At 40.5% G+C, this 19,613-nt stretch overlaps 1 protein-coding gene across 11 annotated transcripts in view; it reads left to right on the forward strand.

Moving 5' to 3' along the window:
* The window catches only part of ARID1B (AT-rich interaction domain 1B), a 376,686-nt gene that overhangs the window by 246,660 nt on the left and 110,413 nt on the right, over positions 1–19,613 (forward strand). The gene's annotated exons all lie outside the window — the stretch shown is intronic.

A 19,613-nucleotide genomic window follows, 5' to 3' on the forward strand; every position in this document is an offset into this window, starting at 1 on the left:
TGGCCGGCTCGTGTTCTTTTATTTGCTTCCCCGTCCTATTTCATGCCAAACGACTGTGGGGTCATCGTCTAGGAGTCGCTCTTTTTCACTATAAATGTTGTGGAAGTATTAACATAAATACGGCAAGTGCACAGATGAGCGTGCAGCTTGCTACATTTCCTCAGGTGAACACGCTGGTATAGCCAGTACCCACCACCGCCCTCCAGCCCCCGGATCCTGGACCTCCTCCAGTTCCCCGCCCGCATCCTTATTCCGTCCTTCCCTCAGCCCCCACCGAGGGCAGCCACAGTCCTGATGAAAAGTCAGTGGGCGCTATTGGTAAGCCGTTTTTTTATTTAGCCTCAACCTTTAAAAATTACAGAAATGAAAGGGAAGTGTTAGTTCGGTTCTCTCTAATTTTGTTTCTACTGTTCTTCCTCATATAATTACTATTTTCCGAGGACAGTCTATGATCTCAGATTTTGAATTGTCTCCTGACAGATAATTCATATCAGTTTTAAAATGTCTTTCATTAAATATCTGAATATCTAAATAAAGGAAGTTTTCGTTTTAAGGTATTTGTAGGCCAAAACACCGTCCTGCCTGCACGACGTTATTCTGGCCTTTAACAGGTAGCTCGTATCTGGGTTCAGGTCATCTTTCTTTCCCGAGAACGAGTCACGTGTAGCCCTCATGCTCGAACACTGGCGGTGGTGGGCCGCTTGCGGTCCCCGTGGAGGATCTGGAAGCTAATTACAAGGGGGAGGATGTGCATTTTCTGTCAAAGCAAAACTAAGAATTTTTTGCTTGGAGAGGAAGAAGGTGGACTTGGATTGTTAATGATTTTCATTCTAGAAAAACAGCAAACCTTCTGGAAACACTGATAGAGGACCATTTTTCCTTTGGCTTTTTTCTTGTCTTGTGTTTGGAGCAGAAATAGTAACAGGAGGAGGAGGAGCGGGCATGGCATGGACTTCGAAAGGCAGAGCTGGACTCGAATCATAGCCCGGCCACCTCCCCCTCTGAAACCCGTTTTCTCTGTATAAAATGCAGTTGGCCGTCTCTACCTGATGAGACAGCTGTCAGGATTAAGTAGCAAAATGCTTTGGATAAAAAGATATAATAGTAATAGCGATCTTTTATTGTACCGTCACTATCTGCCAAGCACTATTCCAAGCGCTTTCTTTTATATCATTATAAACGTAAATTTAACAACACTTTTACCTGTTTTTGAGTGAAGAAATTGAGGCCTCAGAAAGAGTAAGTAATGTGTACAAGGCTAAATCACTATAATTAGCAGAAATAAGACGTGAACCGGGGTCAGACCACAAAGCCCATGCTGCTGGCGACGGGCTCTTAGCGCTGCTCACTCACCAGACAAGCGGCGGCTGTCCGTGGTGCCAGGAGGTGCCTGTGCCCCTGCAGCCGACGCCCACCTCCAGAGGAACAAATGGCCTTGAAAGCGGCAGGTGCACTCTGCTAAGGCAGAGTCTCCCCGCTCCCCTCATTCCCGAGAAGGGCTGCCGTTTTCTTCCATAGAAGCACCATGGCTTTAGGGGGCTGCCTCTGCCCAGAAGGCCACTTTTTTCCTGATTCCCACAAAGGTGTTTCCTGCCCAAATGTGTATGTACAGTTTTCCATACTGTTTGGCTTAGCAGTGATAGGTTACAATCTTAAATAATATGTATTATTTGACGATCCGCCCAAAGCTTTATCTACTTTTCTTGCTTTATCTCCCACATGTAGTCAAGTCATTGGTCCATTCATTCGTTCATTCATTCATCCATCCATCCAGAAACTGTTTCAACACTTACCGTGTATATGACGCCGTGCTTATATTTTCTCATCTTCCGTTACTTTCTCCCGTTTTTTTTTCTGTCTCTCCTTACTCTTTTTTCTTCTCGTCTTCGTGTCCTGCTGTCTGTAATCGTGTATGATAGTCAAAGCCAGCTTTTACATAGGTGAGGTTAATTCCACCATTCTCAGGAATTTAAATTCAGTTTGTGTACTGTACCCCATTTGTTTAAGACCTAAAACAGTTACAGATACTTCCGAACTCAGAACTCTATAAAATAAACCATTTATCTTATCAAATTGCACTGGGGATCCATTGTAGGTTGAGAACTGTGCTAGATCACAGAGGGCATACTTCATGGAGTGTGATGTCACAAAACAGTCGGTCTCTACAGTTTGCTTCTCTTCTGTTTCACTCTTGTGAATGCTTTGAGTAGTCAGCAGACAGAATGAACACATCAGATGCCTTATCAGCCTAGGCAATAAAATACATTTACCTCATAGCCGATTAGATTCCCCCTACATGTAATCACGAATTACAGTGGGATGCCCGCCCCCATTGCCGTGCTTGGGGCCGGCACCTTGCCCAGATCAGGTTGAGAGGTAAGAGGAAGTGACTGTTCCTCTGTCTGTGGCTGTGGGAGTTAGCTGTCCTCTGGGGTGCCCCTTTATGGTCCCTCGGATTGTGGGCCTGTGTGTGACAGCTGTTGCGATTCACCCACAAGGAGTTGGAATGAGCACATTTGTACATCTAAGAAATTGGAGAAATGGAAGAAACATCGCATGAGACACACCAAAGGGTAGCAATTAGAAAATAAAAGAAGTGTTTTAAGTCTCCAAAGGATCTATTAAACCGTGCCCTGCTATTGTCTACACTGGGACATTTCCGCTATATGGTTTTTCATGTCGTTCCTCCTTTTATTACCTACAAAGTCATATTCTTTTTTACTAAATGAAACAAGATTCTGAGATAGTCTGAGTCTAGATACACAGTGCAAAGTAATAATATTGGAAAATGCACCTAAGTAGGTAGACGTGTGCTCTCACCAGCAGTGCATGTGCTGTGTATGTGTGTGCTCTTGCACACACGTGCACACACACACACACACACACACACACACGCGCTTTGTCCTTTGACGCCTCAGAGAAGGCTATCAGTATCGGTACAAATGTTAGTGAATCTACCTAGAAAACTGCATCCTCAGGTCGTCCGTGCCCACAGAACCTGTGCATATTTTTTATACAAGTAATTTAGCCTTGCTGGACCTCAGATTCACATTCTAAAAACACAGAGCAAGAGGACGCGTTTACCCTGGCTTTGTTTCAGTTCTGAAAATTCTGTTCCTAACAATTCATCGTGTTTCACTTCTCAAGGGAGTCAAACTGCGCTTCCTCTCTTTTTTGTTTGTTTGTTTGTTATAATTTTTATTTAAATGTAATTGACATATTAGTTTCAAGTGTACAACATAATGATTTAATATTTGTACATATCGTGAAATGATCACAGTAAGTCTAGTTAACATCCATCACCATACATTATTGTAATTTTTGTCTTGTGGTAAACTCTTTTAACATCTATTGTTGGTAACTTTAAAACATACAATAATGTATTATTAACTCTGCTGTACATTACATCCACATGGTTTATTTTATCATGCTCCCCATGTTCTAATATCTATCTTTTAGGATAGATATTAGGTATTTCTACCTGAAATACTGTATGCGAGCCCCTTTAACATATACCAGAAACTCTCAAACTTGGTGAAGTATAGTTTAGTTAATACTAGCATGGGTTCGCTGTTGAAGTTTAAATGTAGCTCATTTTATTGTTTATATGTTATTCATGTCTTAAGGGTGTCAGTTTAGGGAACCTTGTTTTTACTATTTATTAACAGTTGAGAGAATATTCAGTAGTAAGCCCCTGAGGACCTTTTATGGCCTAACATTGTCACCCATGGGCTACCTAGTCTTAAAGCCATACTAATCAAGAAAGGTCATGACATTTGCAGCCTATTGCAAGTTTAACACCAGAGATATCTTGTATAGGCTACAGTTAATGCAATTACTTAGCTGTTTCGGAAATGTTCTCTAGAAAAACCCATGTTTCCCCACCAATATAAAGTAAGGCCTGTGTCGGTTTCTTAGCACGTCTGGACATTTAAACTCCCCTCTTTTCAGCATTTATCCTGTTCCTTGAACCACTAATGTTATGTTATTCAAGGGCAATCCTGTTTGAATGCTGAAAAGATAGACCAATTGCCAGTATCTAAAGCAAACATGGACAATTTTCTCTGTGAAGGATTCAGTATCAGCTTGACACTAATAATCATGAGTGGTAGGTAATGAGAGGCTGTGAGCCAGTGAAAAGGACTTCTGCAGACATACCTTTCTGACACACCAGCACTTACTGGCCCCGCTTCTGTGCCTAAGTAACTGCACGAAGTGGTATTGCAGCATCCTGGCCTATGAAAAGAGCATTGTCCTCTTGGAATCTATAATTCTCTTGAAGGAGATGATGTGGGACGCTGGTTATATATTTTTTAATTTATATTTACATTAAAAATGCATAAATTATAAAACTGAAAATCATCTGGGACACAGTGTTTGTTTTCTTGATACTGGGTGGCAAGTAGGTCAGTTGACTTAGTTATTTTTGCATAGATACTATGGTTTTAAAGATATGCTATTTTTCTGTACTTAAAGATTAGAAGGAAATGTGGCAAATGTTAGAATTTAGTTAGCTCTGAATAGTGATATCACTGTGGATTCTTATTTTCCATAGTTTTCTGATATATTTCTCATTTATTTTTAAGAAAACTGAGCTATTTTTAAATATTTTTATTTTCGTGACACCATGAAATAAGTGTTTCTTGTCATCGAAGTACATTTTTGTTTTGAGTTAGTCGTCAGTAAAATAAGTTGATCAGATCTTTTCTCCTTTTAATTAATATCTGTATTGGAGTAATTGTAAGTGTGATATTCCCTGCTCTTCTTAGAACATAGACATAAAATTGGGAAATAATTGAGATTTACATCTTATTTTTTGTATTATAAAGTTAATCTTCTGTTAAGAGGCGTTAATAATAAGGGCTTGAAGATACAGAGCTGCCTTAAGCAAAAGGTAATAATGTCCATCTTCAAAGACCCAGTAACACATTCCTATTCTTCAATTGCTAAGAATCAGCCTCTCTTCCTATCATTCATAGACTTGTACTTCTTTTTTTGTTACTAGTTTAAAATCTTCGGTGAAATAAAGTTAACACTACATGTGGCTTCATAATTGCAGTAATGATCACACAGCTGTGCTTTCCTCAGTTTGGAGCACATGTCAGCGCCAGGTTAGGGGCTGGGCTTCATTTCCTGCCCAGAGAGAATTCCGCAGACTGTTATTGCAGCAGCAAAGCGGAGCTCGGAGCTCGGGTGGCCGCGGCTGGGGGCCGGCCCGCCGCCCCCGGGGCCACGCACCGTCTGCCATGCTGCCGGCCCTCCTGTGTTTATTTATCTACGCGTGTACTTTCTTCTTACCTACTTTTCAGTTATCTATTTATTTTTTGCTAGATTAAGAACCAGTTTTATTTATGAGTGTGTGAATTTTCGAGAAGCAACTCTTACACTTAAATGAACCTGTAAGGAGCCCATAGAAAAGCAAGTGCCTGCGGCGCTAATAATGAGAACTGACAAGGCGTTCCTGCTGGGTTTGCTTATGACCTTCTGCCTTTGTTAGCGCTTGTGAGAAATTCCTTTCTAACCACAACAATGTCGTTGGAGTTTGGCCCTGTACGGAGAAATCCCGCCGAGCCCCGAGGCCCGCGCGCTGGCGCGGGTCCAGCTCGCAGCAGCCTGCCCTGCTCGTGGGAGCCGTGCGTTTCTTTCACTCCTCCGTGTCACTCCTCGGTGGTTTTCACCAGTCTTCATATACACGCTTTCAAAACCTGTATTGCTCTTATTCTCAGAGCCAAAAGCCTTTTTTTTTTTTTCTTAATACAATGTCTTATCTACTTAGCAGCGTTGAGGAAAATTTAGAAGAGGACAGGATGTAGAAAGGCAAAAAGACAGGTATCTTCTATAGAGGACAAATCTTGGAAATTCCTAGAGTCGTGGGCTGTCATTGCACCTCTGACAGCCTCATGAGGTTGCTCGTTCCAGGAGCTGAAGTGAGCTCTGCAGAACAAATTTACCTGGGGTGGTCATTTTATAACACTGTAGCTACTATTTCAGCTTCGTTTAGATACTTCACCTCCTTGTTTACTCTAGCTTGCTGGCTTTTTTCAATACCCAAATGAAACAGGAGATTGAAAAGCATCAGTTCACAAAGAAAAATTATGTTAAAATGTGTACTTTTCTTTGGAAGTGAAAGAAAATCGATAATGTTGAACACGTAAGGCTTCAAACAGGACCCGCGACAGCAGTGCGTTCCACATGGAATTAGCAAGAGCGTAGGAGCTTGCGTGACCCTAAAGCAGTGGCCTGCAGTGTTTCCTGGCGATTGGTCCTCTTGCTTCAGTGTTGCAGCAACGACATGCTAATTTGTATTAGATTATGTTTAAAGTATTATCGATAGGCATGTGACTTCTCTGTCTTCCGAGAATCTTTAGCTCTAGATGCTTCCGTGGAGAATAAGCTTCGCAGGACCCATAGAGTGGGAAGTACCTGTGTCTGTGTGTGTTGAGTGTGCATCAGCTTGAGAGGGTTCGGTTGTCAGGTTGTTGGGCTGGGGCCTGCTGTGTCAAAAGTTGTACTGTTAAAACCAATATTTATATTTTTGCCCTGTTCTGTTTATACCAAGTCTGATTTTTAAATTTTTCTCAGCCATCTTACGCAAGTATGTACAGATTTGCTAACGGAGACCGTGAGGAAAATTTTATTAAAAATTTTAGCCTATTAAGATACTAAAACTATGTACATGAGCATAATTTTTTGTCTACTTTGTCATTTCATTGCCACGTACATTTGCATTGTTTTCACATCTATTCTGAAAATACTAATAGGATTTCGTGCTGCTATTCAGTGTTTCCCATCTTTTGAATGGGCTGTTTTAAAAGTTCACTTAGTGTTTGTCTTAGAGTGGGCATAGATTAATACTCTGTTCATTAAGTTGTGCTTTGGCTATGTGTTAAAGACTTAAAATCTCCAGGGCCCCATTTTGTTTTAGTTCTTTTACAAAAAAATCTTAAGCATTTATTAAAATAACTGCTCAAATACAAAGAAGAGAAAACCTGTCAGAATCAGTCACCAAAATAACCACTGTTAAAATTTTATTGAGCATCAGTTAGTTGATACTCTTGTGCGTTAAAAAAAATAAATGTGCGCGCATACATTTTATATGTACGCATAAATATTTATGTTATGTAACTTTGTACTTTTTTTATACAAATTCAATTATGATGTTTGCTATTACTTGTCACTCAACAGTCTTCAATAAAAATTACATTTTTAATATGTATTTTTAATAATTATTGCATATTTTAAATAGCTCACTGACAAATTGACATTTAGGTGGTTTCTAATTTTTTTGCCTTTTTAATATCTAGTGCTCTTGTTTTAAATTTATTTGCATACTTCGTGACAAAAATCAAAATTGTGATGGCTAATATTTATTAAATGGATTCGTTATTAGACTCATTTTGTTCTCGCAGCCTCTCTGATACGGAGATCTATTTTATAGATGAAGAAACTGAGGCTTTGAGATATTAATTCACTTACCTCATTCACACCAGTAGAAGTGATGGAGCAGGTTTGAACCAAGCCTTCAACCTACTGACTTTTTCCAATCAATAACCTCTCTGGCATGCAGTATTTGTAATTGGTAACACTGCGTCATATAGAAGTGCCAAAGGCTATTTACTTATGTTAATAATCAGCATTATACTGTCAGCTCAAAACGTGATTATCTGGCAGTTTGTTAATGAATGGAGCGGTGCATCCATGCCACTGCTAGTCAGCCATCCATCCTTATGAGTGAGATAGTTTTCTAGAGGACATTGGCAAATTCTTTATCTTACACTCCTGATGTATTTTACATTATAAACAGTGTTAAAAAATCAAACTCTATGTCTGATATGTGTGTATGTATTTATGTACATAGCAGCTCTTGAACACTTATTGTGTACTTTTTATTCGTAATAATATTTGATCTTCACCATGGTATAAGTAATATTTCCCCCATTTTCGGATGGCGAATCTGGCATTTAGTGAGGTTAAGTTACTTGCTCAGTGTTGGTGGAAGAAACAATGGAGCCAGGACTTGATTTCGGATGAGTCTTACTCCAGAATTCATGCTTTTATCTGCTGTGTTATTACCGTCTACATTACAGTAAATGTGACCATTTACCTGGCACCAGACGTCATGCTTAGTTCTTCATGTACAAGCAAATCATTTAATTCTCCCAACACCACTGAGGTCATTACTTATATTGTCCCCGTCATACATTCAGGTGAGAGGTGGAGGCGGATGGGGCTCGTTTGCCCAGGTCCTCTGTGTTGGTCAGAGCTGAGAATAGAGGCTGGAATGAGCTGGTGGCCCGGAGCCCAGATTCTCTGTAACCCACCCCCCGCCGCCACTCCATAACCCCAGTACACAATGAACACTGCTGTGATCCAATACTAACATTGAAAAAGAAAAATGACATTTAATGGGTGCTTTTTGAAAGCAGGTTTCAGTAGAGGAGAGGGATAAGATGCAGAGAATCGGAAGGGGCCTTCACAGCATCTTCCAGGGACTTCCGATTGATGACCAGAGGTTAAGGCCAATTTTATTTTGAAATTTGGGATTTACTGAGCTAAGGAGGAACCGGGCAATGCGATGGGCTTGTGAGTCCAGTTACTTAGGTCTCTACCCTGTTCAAAGTTTTCAGAAGGCAAAAGAATGTGCATTGTACACTTCCGCTTTTCAGAATCCTATATCTTAATTTGTTTATGCTGTCTTTGAGACAGCTTAAAATGGACTAAAGTGATCATCAGAGAAAACTCGATTCTACGCGTGGGCCTGGGAACACACGCCAAGCAACAAGATAATTACTGTGAGTGTGATGAGGCTCAGTGATACTGTTGCGTGGCGTACAGATGGCTCTGTTGAGAGGTAGCGTGGCTGAGTGTGAAACACGCCCGGCCGCAAGACCTCTCAGGCCCTTACTGATATCATCATCATCATCATCATCATCATCATCATCATCATCGTATTATTGATGTTGAAAGTTTCTGTCTGAAACCCCGAGTAGGTATTTGACCACCTCCTTTTGAGTAGTGTTTGAAGTACTGTGTTATAAAATGGTGACATGCTCTTAGGAAAAAATATTATGTAAAATTGTACTCAAGTGCTGGCCCTCGAGGTGTTAAGTGACCAGCTGCCCCTGTGCAAAGACGAAAAACAACTCATTTTGAAAACCTCTTATCTAAGTAGCCTGGGAATCATAACTGAAAATTAGAAAATTGAATGTTTTTAAGTTTGACTTTTGGAGGGAGTATTGAATACGTTTTAAAATATAAAATAAGAAACATTTCCATCTGTACTTTAGTCAGACTAATCATGTAAAACATTTTTTGGATTTTGTACTTTTTTCTAAAGAACTCAGAAGTCTTAAAAATGATTTCTCTGAAAATATAAAAATTCATTTTTTTGTGTATTGAAGCCATTAAACTATTTTTATTCTAAACAAGATAATTTTAAATTATCTTCAAATTTTTTAATACTGAAGCAATGAAATAACTTGTTAGATTTTTTTGGCAATATTACAAAGGGAAATATGCACTAAAGGAAGAATATTGTGATTCGAATTGATGTGGCCTTTGCATTTATTTCGTTGTTATTCTATTTCCAAGTCATGCTTTAAAACAGGAGTGATTTGCAGTCTGATACATAACAGCATAAGGAAGTAATATCATCTTATATTTTAAAAGTAATGTCTTCCACACTTCCATATCTTTTGCTTTATCCATTATGTTGATCCATTGATAAGCATGATAACCCTCATTTTACAGTAACTGAAAGATTAGGTTGTCTGGTCCACAGCTGACGAATGAGGGCACCAAGCTTCCATCTGGCACTTTCCACAACAGCATCATATCTCTATGGTAACACTTTATTTGTGATTCTTAAGTCATGAGTCATTTAGGGTATTTTTCTTATTCTGCCGTTAGCTATGTTCCAGTACTAGAATATTTGTTATAATTGCGTCGATAGAATTACCATTGAAAACCTGTGTTCATAAGCAGTGCAGGCAGCCCTTGTACTCATTAAAGAGCTTATGAATCACTGGTCCAGCCGGGTCACCTGAGAGGCAGGGGGAAACCCCGCCTCCTTCACACAGAATTTCCTCTCTCTTTTGGTTGCTACTGTGTTGGGTTCTGCTTCCAAACCCCGATTCCTCCCTCCTGCTCAGCTTGGTCCCAGCAGAACCACAGGGTCCTTGTCATTGTCCCGTGGGACTGGGAAAACCAGGGGAGGACAGGTTCCCGCCACTGCTTTCTTGCACTGTGTGTGACTCCAATGACAACGCGGTTCAGGCTCTGTCTCAGCCTCTGGCTTGTGGTTGTGATGATAAGAGCTCACTGCGCTGATCCTTTTACTTATAATTTCTCATTTAATTCTCACAGCGACTCTTGTCAGCAGGTACAAGTATTTCCGCACGGACACACGAGGAAAGTGACACACGAAAGGTTTATGTCTCCCATGGTCTGTTGTTAAGTGGCGAAGTGGGGCTTGAATGCAAGTCTCCCTCACCACAGCAGATGCCGCCAATTCATTAAAAGTCAACTCAAAAGTTCTGCAGTAGAGAAATGCGACATGGGTCATGGAGGAAGGAACTTTGCAGCTCGTTCTGGTAGTGCGGATGTCAGGGAAGACCTTACCTAGTTATTAAGGGGTGGCTCTTGGAGGGACGTAGGGCTTCGTGGAGTGAGCAGTGTAGAGGTTCGTTTCGGGTTAGACCAGGTCGCTCAGGCTGTAGGCGCCATGGCAGAATGCCGGCTGCGGGGAAGGGAGTAAGGCCCAGGAAGCTCTTCTTCTCTCTTCTCCTGCCTCCCTCCGGACCCACAGTGCTGCTCCCACTCGCACGGTCTCTGCCGAGCTTTGCTACAGCTACTGCTCTAGACTTTTTGAATTTACGTGACCGTGTTTATGGTCCAGTACTCTCTTTTGCCTTCTCTCTTGCATTAGTTACATATTACTGCATTACTGTCAACATCGTGATATTCATCTGAATGTTTTTAGTTCTAATTCATTCTATTTCACTGCTGTATATTATCCCACTTTCAGAACACATCTCTGTATTGCTGGGAAATTAGATTGTCTTCCAGTTTTTTACTGTTAGAATACTGGAACAATGCTTCTATGCTTGTATATGTCTCTTTATGTACATGCGCCAGACGGTAAAGCTAGGAGTGGACTTTCTGGGTCATGAGACAAATGCATGTTCATCTTTATGAGATGCTCACAGATCGTCGTCCAAAGTGGCTGTACTAAGTTGTATTACTACTAGCTATGTCTGGAAAAGTATGGAGTGCACATTTTTCTCTCTGCAACGTTTTATCATTGTGAAGTCAGTCATTTAGTGTAGATAAGAGTATCTGTCACCTAATCATCTTATAAAAAGGAACTTAAGTTAACGCCCCCCAAAAAACCATACACGAAATAATCGTGTTGACTATGTAAAAATGAATGGAGACAGGACAGCTTTTCCTTACAGGAGAATTCTAAAAAACGTTGTAGGAATGAAGGAAATAGAAAAATCGACATTTGAACACAGGAGTAATGCTGCAGGCAAGATCCACTGATAAATACTAAAATTGGCAGGTGGAACTTTAAGGAGAAACAGGATATTTGCATAGCTTCATATATTATACTTTCCCCACCCCCAATATTTACTAATTACTCTGTGGCTTTAACACTTGGTTTTAGTTTTGACAAATTCTTTGAGGCTCCTCCTCCAGGAGGTGGAGCTTAATTCCCCTCCCTGGGTGTGGGCTGGACTTAGTGACTCCTTTCTCATGATTAGAGTTGGGGAAGAGTAACTTGGCTGTGGAGAAACCAGGCAGGCATCGCCTTCAAGTAGTGAGCAAAGTTACCATCACTTCTAATAAGTCATACACGGTGCCATGCAAAGGATGCTTCACTTCTGTGGCATTCTTCCCGCAAATCTGTAACCCCACCAAACAAATTGAAGGACAGTATACAAAATACCTGACAAATACTCTTCAAATGTGTCAAGGTTGTAAAAAAGAAGGAAATACTTGAGAATTTGTTGCAAAATAGAGAATAAGGAGAGACAGCGAGTAAATGCAGCATGGTGCCCTGGGTCAGATCTTCGAACAGGAAAAGACATTGCTGCAAAATCTGGGAAATGTGAGTTGTCTGTGACTGCCTGAATGGTGTTGTACCCATGTCAGTTGCACAGTGTTGATAAATGTGCCATGGTTATTATGTAGAATGTTGACATCAAGGGCAGCTGGGCGTAGAAACACTCAGTACCGTCTTTGCCACTTTTAAGTCTAAAGTCTTTCAAAACAAAGGTTTTAAAAATCCAGTGAAGGATGTAGAACAAGAATGTATGTTCATATCATTCCTGCAACTGGGGAAAATGTCAGAATAACTTAGCATTCCACAAAAGAAATGTCTCTTCATTCTAGTAGACTCAGTATAATTTCTGAGTTGTTTTTAGGTTGCTCATTTATTTGCAGTTCTGCTAGGTCTTACTATTTCAAAATATTTCATTGCTGTATACTGAAGAAATAAATGTCTCCTGAGGGCTCATGCCTTTTTGTTTTTAAATTTTATTTTCAGAATTTCTGTGTGCTAAGTAAGCATCATACTTTCTAAAGTAAACGGGTTTTTTTTTTAACCACGAGAGATGTAAAAGTTGGTACTGATTGCTTTTTTTTTTACAAAGATTTATGAGATGTTTTCAGCAGTAAAAACTGGAATCAGTAGACAGACCCTAAATCTCACACAGTTACAGATCTCGCTGGTTTGTGAGTTTGCTTTCAGGGCGCGTGGGTCACTCAGTCTCACAGTTAGAGCCTGGAGCTGGTACCTGGGAGGCAACAGCTCGGAAGCCGCCTCCCTCCGCCTCTCCTCTCTACCTGCATGTCTCGGAATTTGTCTATCATTGAGAGTCCACAAGAGACGGACATTTAAGTGTACAAGGTCACATATTATAGGCAAACTTAAATATAAAATATCGTCCGTATGTAAAAACTGCCTTCTGCCTTTATTTTCCCATCTCCTCCCACCATGGTTCCATCTGCACACCGTAGCTAGGGTGTGCCTGCCTCAGGGTGACGGTGCGAATCTCTCCCTAGATTATTCAGTATTCTCACTTATTTACACAGTAGTCTGTAATTTGTATTAATATGGTCTTTAAAATGCCATTGCTCTTGGAAGAACAAAGGGCCAGCATTTGTTCACATGCGAGTCCTTTTCAGTGTTCGCAGCACTGACTTGGGGCTTGACCTGAGACCCGGCAGGGCCTTTGCCACGGCGAACAGTGAAATCAGCCAGCAGTTTGGCCCGTGGGAACAGTGGACTGCCGCGGACGAGGCGCGGTGGTTTCCTCGTGTGAGAAAATGCACCTGCATCACTGGTATTTGGGAGGCACTGGCGCAGTGGTAGTCCTGGTTGTTGCTGGTCGTCAAGGTCACGGTCATCGCTGTCATCTGGGAGTGGACCTAGAGGGTAACCCGGAAGGATAACGTTACTTCCAGATTGAAAATTAATCTGAAATTCCATACAACCAAAAGAAACCCAGGAGTAAATTTCCTTACCAAATTAGCTCTAAGTTCAAGGCTGCCCATACTTTTTAAAGGGTCTGTTTGAGGCTCTTCCTAGCCTACATGACATCTTGAGACTGTTGTTCATAGTGGAAGAGCAGAGAACCGCCCTGGGCAGAGTTCAAAAACAATAATTTAGGATTCCCGCCCCTCCCCCCCAGGCCTGTGCAGTGGAAGAAAGTTCCCTTGCGTGATGCATATTTTATACTTACATTGTTCACCACTTCTGACTTTAGAATGGCAGTGCATTTCATACTAGGAGATTTAACCCAAGGACCTTTGAGGCTAGCTTTTATTTTAGGTGCTGATTTTAAAATTCAAAGGAAATGCAACCATTATAACAATTTTTGCTTAGATAGTATGCTTAACTCTGAATCCTGCTTTTGTAAAGTATCAGTTTGGCTGATCAGCCTATAAATGTCCTCTTAAAATGACAGTTACTCATAATGGAATATTTGCTTGAGAAAGAATGCAAGCGAATCAGGTGGAAGCCATTTCCAAAAAAAAAATGGTTCTTTGCTACCTCTTAAAATCAGTTTTGACTCATTAATTTTCCTTGTTATCCTGGCTTTGGATATGAGATTCCCATGTTAGGAGCTCATGACTATTTTTAAATTAACAACAGACACTTTTTTTTTTTCCCAGTTGACCTCTTACATGTACAGGCTGTGCCTTCCATATATTGTCACATATGATGAAGAGATGTTTATTTGCACATGTTGAAATAGAAAGTAAGAGATATATATAAACATATAAAGCATCTTGAAAAGATGTTTTAAGGCCTAAAAATTAGTGCTTTGAAAGTTTTTCTTCATGGATTCCATGTTTCTGTGCTTTTGCATTTTTTTCATTTAGACAGGAAGTCTCATTTTTAACTCCTTTGCCGTCTAGACAAATGAAAGCAGCAGGGACTTTTGTGAGTGTCTTGAAATGCACTAATAACACTTAGGTCCGTGCTGAAAAGAAGCCTGCAGATATGGAAACGAAACAGTCGTGAGCTTTTTCCCTTCTGCGTGTGTGTATATGTCAATCAAATTATTGGCTCAATTCTAATACCAATTTCAAGGTGTATTTGTATCACTTGCTCAAAATGGTAGTTCTAAAATAAGGTTGGAAGGTATGAAAGGGTTTTACAGTGTGTTTCTAAAGAGTTAAGTGTCTAATGAGGCTGGATGCTTGGCCTTCAGGATGTTAATTGGAAACGGCTGAGAATTCATTGCTAAATTTTAATAGCAAAGTCAGTAGTTTTCCGTAGAGCCTTTGTGGTAAATATTTAGAGAGATTTGCATGTGCTGGCTTTGTGTACTGTTTGCAGCTATATTTTACTGTCGAACTTATAAACTCAGTGGCATTCGCCGGCGACCAGTCTGTCCTTTCCTTAGCACCTGCCACAAGGAGTCACTGACTTAAAGTTAGGGTCTAGTCAGAGAAAGAAGAAAAACCAAACTCCTCAATTTCATAATTAATATTCTAAAAAGGAGAAGAGAACTATTTCTGTTTTGAGATGACTGAGAGGATTTTCTAAAGACCATTGAACTGGTGTTTTAGCCTGTGCCTCAAACCCATGGGACGTCACAGTGAGAAATCATTAACTGTATCCTATTAAAATCCTTAAACAAGAGACCTGAACTAGTCTCATTGATTGAAATATCTGCTCTGTTTCTAATTCAGTGTTTGTCCCCACTCTCTCGGGGCACTTCTGAGGACGAGATGCCCAAATGTGCGCGACGCTTTGCAGTTCTTTATCGGTAACTGATTTGATACCACCAGCTAATTGTGTTGAGAGCCACAGCTTAGAGTATTTTGAAGTTGGTTTGCTGTTTTAAAAACCCACTTATTTAATTAAGCAAGGGAGTAAGATTTTCTAACTTATTCCCAGTTCTTTAGGACAGTAAGACATCCCCAGCAGTGACTGATTTTATTGTTTAATAAATTAACTTATTAGATAAATTGAAAACCTTCAAAACCAAAGGTGTCTTTTAAGGTAGTAAGTCATAATATATTAATGTAAATATTTTTCGAGAAGATCATATACAGTATGTAGACACGAGACAACATTTATCCTTGATGTATGTCTATTTTTTTTATGTGTAGAGCTCTAAAAATTCTTCCCGTGCTCACTCCTCCTTGGTGACATGTTCCCATATACATTCCTCTGTCACTGCCCTTCCCCACCTTGTCCCAGCGTACTGAGTCTGTGTTAATTCATAAGTGTTTCTCTTGTCAGGGTCTGACAGGAGTATTATTGCTCCCCGGTGGCATTTCTCTCTAAGCACAGTGAAATCTCTTGTACTTGTCACTTGGGTTAGAATGAAAATTTTACATGGTCAGAGGATGGACGGGCAGTGGTTACAGAGCAAAGTCTTTGCAGGGAACTTTCATTTAAATTAAGTTTTAAAGTAAAACAACCTCGTTTTTAAACCACTGATTTTCTAACAATAAATGAACCATTGATAGGAGTTATATATTATTTTTGGTATGCCGGAAAAAAAATCAGTATTCTGAGTGATGTCAGATGCTGAAAACCTCACTTAATAGCAAGATTTTGCCAAATCCAATTGTCATGGCAAAATACTGAGTTAATACGTGTGAGCCTGTGAAGTCATTCCCTTCATAAAGAGGAAGGATGTAAGCAGTGCTGTGGGGCAGGGGTCCCCAGCCCCCTAACAGAGTGCTCCTGCAATTACCTTACCTGCCAGGCTTCCAGCAAGACAGATGGGAGCACTGTAGCTTGAAGGTGCCTTGGTGAGAATGAGAAGCCGTAAGGCCTCTCTGTTCTTTACAGGCGTCGCAGATCTGATGGCACTTACAAGAGAAGAATAGAGTTGGTGCCCTGCTGACTAAATTGTCCTCTGGAGGAGTATTAGTTACACAGCTTCTTTGTTAACTAGGCTGAATGTCTAAACTACTGTTGAACTTCCTTTATTAACGCGTTTTCAGATAGCTATACATATGGATACCCTAAGTATCTGCAGGGCGGGAATATTTCTCTAATTTACATGTAAAAGTTACATGTGTGTAACAGTGATATAGAAATTATATCTTTTTATGACTCTTCTGTTACACTGAGACATAGTCAGCACTAAAATTGTGAAGACATGTGAACACTGAGAAAGCCACCATTTGTATATTTTTCTCTTGCTATTTCCTTGATCAGCTTGTTGAACAACAAATGTTTTTCATGCCTTTGCAACTCAAGGGAAGTTCTCTTTAACACCCACCTGTGCCACTTTTTCAACTATAGCAGAAGTTTAAGGGAGCACAACGAAGGAGTTTAAAGCTCAAGCAGAGAATGTTAAGAACACAAAAGTAACAGTTTGGTTTTTTTATGAAGAAAGATTTGTATAAAATATTTAATTTTAATAATTAATGGTTTGTAGAAATCGAATCCGTGAAGTCTTTTCTGTGTTTAATTCCATTGGTAGTATACTAGAAGATGATGGTTTTATTATCTAGATATTGACCGGTTTTTTTTCTCTAAAGAGGCATGAAAAACATTTCCTCTCAACTGGTTATTTGTCTGATTGACCCTTTGTTTACTGGTGATACACATTCGTTGGGTCTTAGTGTGACTCTGCTCTCTACATGGCTGTGTTTCAGTAGAATGTATGGACACCAAAACTTGAATTTCAGATTATTTTTCACATATCACAAAATCTTTTCCTCCCTCTCCCCCTCCTTCCCTCCCTTCCTTCCTGTCATTTGAAAACGTTTGGCTTGTGGGTGGAGCAAAAACAGGCAGGATCTAATCTCAGCCTGCAGGCCTCAGCCTGAAATGCCCTGCTGCAGAGAGCCATACAGATGTTTCCCTTTGTACTTTATGAACTGGTCGCATGTGGTCAGGGACAGCGTGCGTGGGGCAGGTACATCAGGAGTTATCCAGGACCCCACCACTCCGCCACGCCCTCCCACTCCCCCCAGCTCCGAAGCTGTGCACCGTGAGGAGCCAGCGATCAGCCTGCGATGGAAGGGACATCGTTTGTGTGCATGTGTGCACCTCTGTTGGCTTGACTTTTGCTTTGAGGAACTCACAGCTGCCTTGATTGCTGGAGTGTAAAGACTTTCTACATTGCATGGAGCGTGTTAATTGCTTAATACCCCTCTTCTGTGTATACCTGGCTTCACAAATGGTGCTCACTTCAAAAGTCTCAATCCGGCTCTTCTCGCCGTCACGTTAAATGCAGTGTTTTACCAGCTGAGCACGTGCAAAATCACGCACGTCATGTGTCCTGCGTAGAAATGTTTACATGGTTTTTCTCTGAATTCTGGAGATGTGATTTAATTTCCTCCCTCCCTTACATTTTATTTTGGAAATTTAATAATAACTTTTTCTAAGTTGATATTTTCAGTCTACCCTGTTACTGTTATGTTTGTTATTTATAATTATGTGCAATTATATGGCATTGAAGATTACTCTCTATTTTACTCAGATGTTCTTTTTCTTAGCGCAAGAAAATTTTGTTTTTCTAAAACATCCATCTTTTTGTGAAATTTTCATAAACTCTTCTTTAGAATGTATTTTTTAATCACTGGCAATTTGGATGTTTAAAAAAATAGAAGCTAATTATGTAGCAGATGATAATAGATAAACTTTCCAGGAGACTAGAATCTTAATCCCGAGCTTGCTTTGGGACATGTTGGGGTACCCTGTAGCCAGCTCTGCTTTGCCTGGCTCCTTTTGTACTTCCTGGTCTAGATTCATTCTTCCAGTCCCAAGCATCTTCCTCTACTATGTTTTAAAGCCCTAGTTCTAAAGTTCTGGTAGTAAGCAGTGACGCGACATTAAACATTTCCGTGAGTGAGTGGGGTGAGTGGATCGAAGACGCTTTGTAGACCGCAGTATTTCTGGTCCCACTCTGCAGGATTTAATCCGAGATTGTCAAGACAAGTCTCTTTCATACTACAGCTCAGCCTTTAGGTCTCATTCCGTCCCTGTCTCTCGGCCTGTCCTGGATTCCCAGCCGCAGTGACCGGGGAGGCCTCGCAGCAGGCTGGCGCTGCTGCCCGCGTCCCCTCTTGGGGTGCGGACGCCAGAACAGGTCTCGGTGCTCCTCTCGTTCTGTCGAACATGAGGGAAAGCTGCCTCCTTCCTCTTCTCATCCTTTCTCCGTCATCTGCAGCAGGTTGATCTGTCCTCAGTATTATAGCCTTCAACAGTAACTGTCTCTTTGAGATTTCAGTTTCTGTACCTGTCAAATGGGGATTTTAATAATGGCCTTAGAAGTTGATATGATCAAATCAGATGGCATCAAAAATTGTTTATTTAGCTTTAAATTGTTAGAGAAGTTAAGTATGACATTATGATTGCACCTATGTTAGAAAAGCCTAGCTCAAAAGTCATACAGCCCTCCATTGATGACTTCTACATAAAAGGATCCAGAGCCTGGCGTTTTCAGTTTGGGACATGATCATTTATAAATGAGGCGTGCTTCTTCTGTCTGACTTATTTCGCTTAGCATGATATTCTCAACCACAGGAAAAATCAGGAACTATGTGATTTCTCTCATATGTGGGATATAGAACAGAAAGCAGCGAATGGATAAAGAAAGACTCTTAAACAGACAACAAACAGTATGGCAGTTACCAGGGGATGGAGGGAGGTACAAAAGGATAGAGGGGTTCAAATGTGTGGTGACAGAGAGACTTGACTTTGGGAGGTGAACACACAATGCAGGACACAGAAAATGTATTATAGATTTGTGCACTTAAAACCTATATAATCTTACTAACCAATGTCACCCCCAATAAATTTAGGGAAATTAAAAAATATATAAGAATCAGGCATTCCATTCAGATGGTAAGTCACTACTACACTGCTGTTTCCTATGCCTCTTTGAGTGGTCTGTTGGACTGGGGGCTGACACCTTAAAGCTGTCGGACGGTTTTACAGAGTACAACTCTACTCACTCTTTAGGGATAGATCAGATCTTATGGGTTCTACTTATGAGATACCTCATTAAAGTTCTCTAATAACAAGTGGCCATACTCTGAATTTGGGGTGTTAATCCAGAAAAACTTCATTGCTGAACATGATGTTGTTAGGACTTTCAAATAGTCTTTTAATCAGGTATTGGTCC

This window comes from Rousettus aegyptiacus, unplaced genomic scaffold (genome assembly GCF_014176215.1).
Source record: "Rousettus aegyptiacus isolate mRouAeg1 unplaced genomic scaffold, mRouAeg1.p scaffold_m13_p_1, whole genome shotgun sequence".
In the NCBI taxonomy this organism is placed as follows: domain Eukaryota; kingdom Metazoa; phylum Chordata; class Mammalia; order Chiroptera; family Pteropodidae; genus Rousettus; species Rousettus aegyptiacus.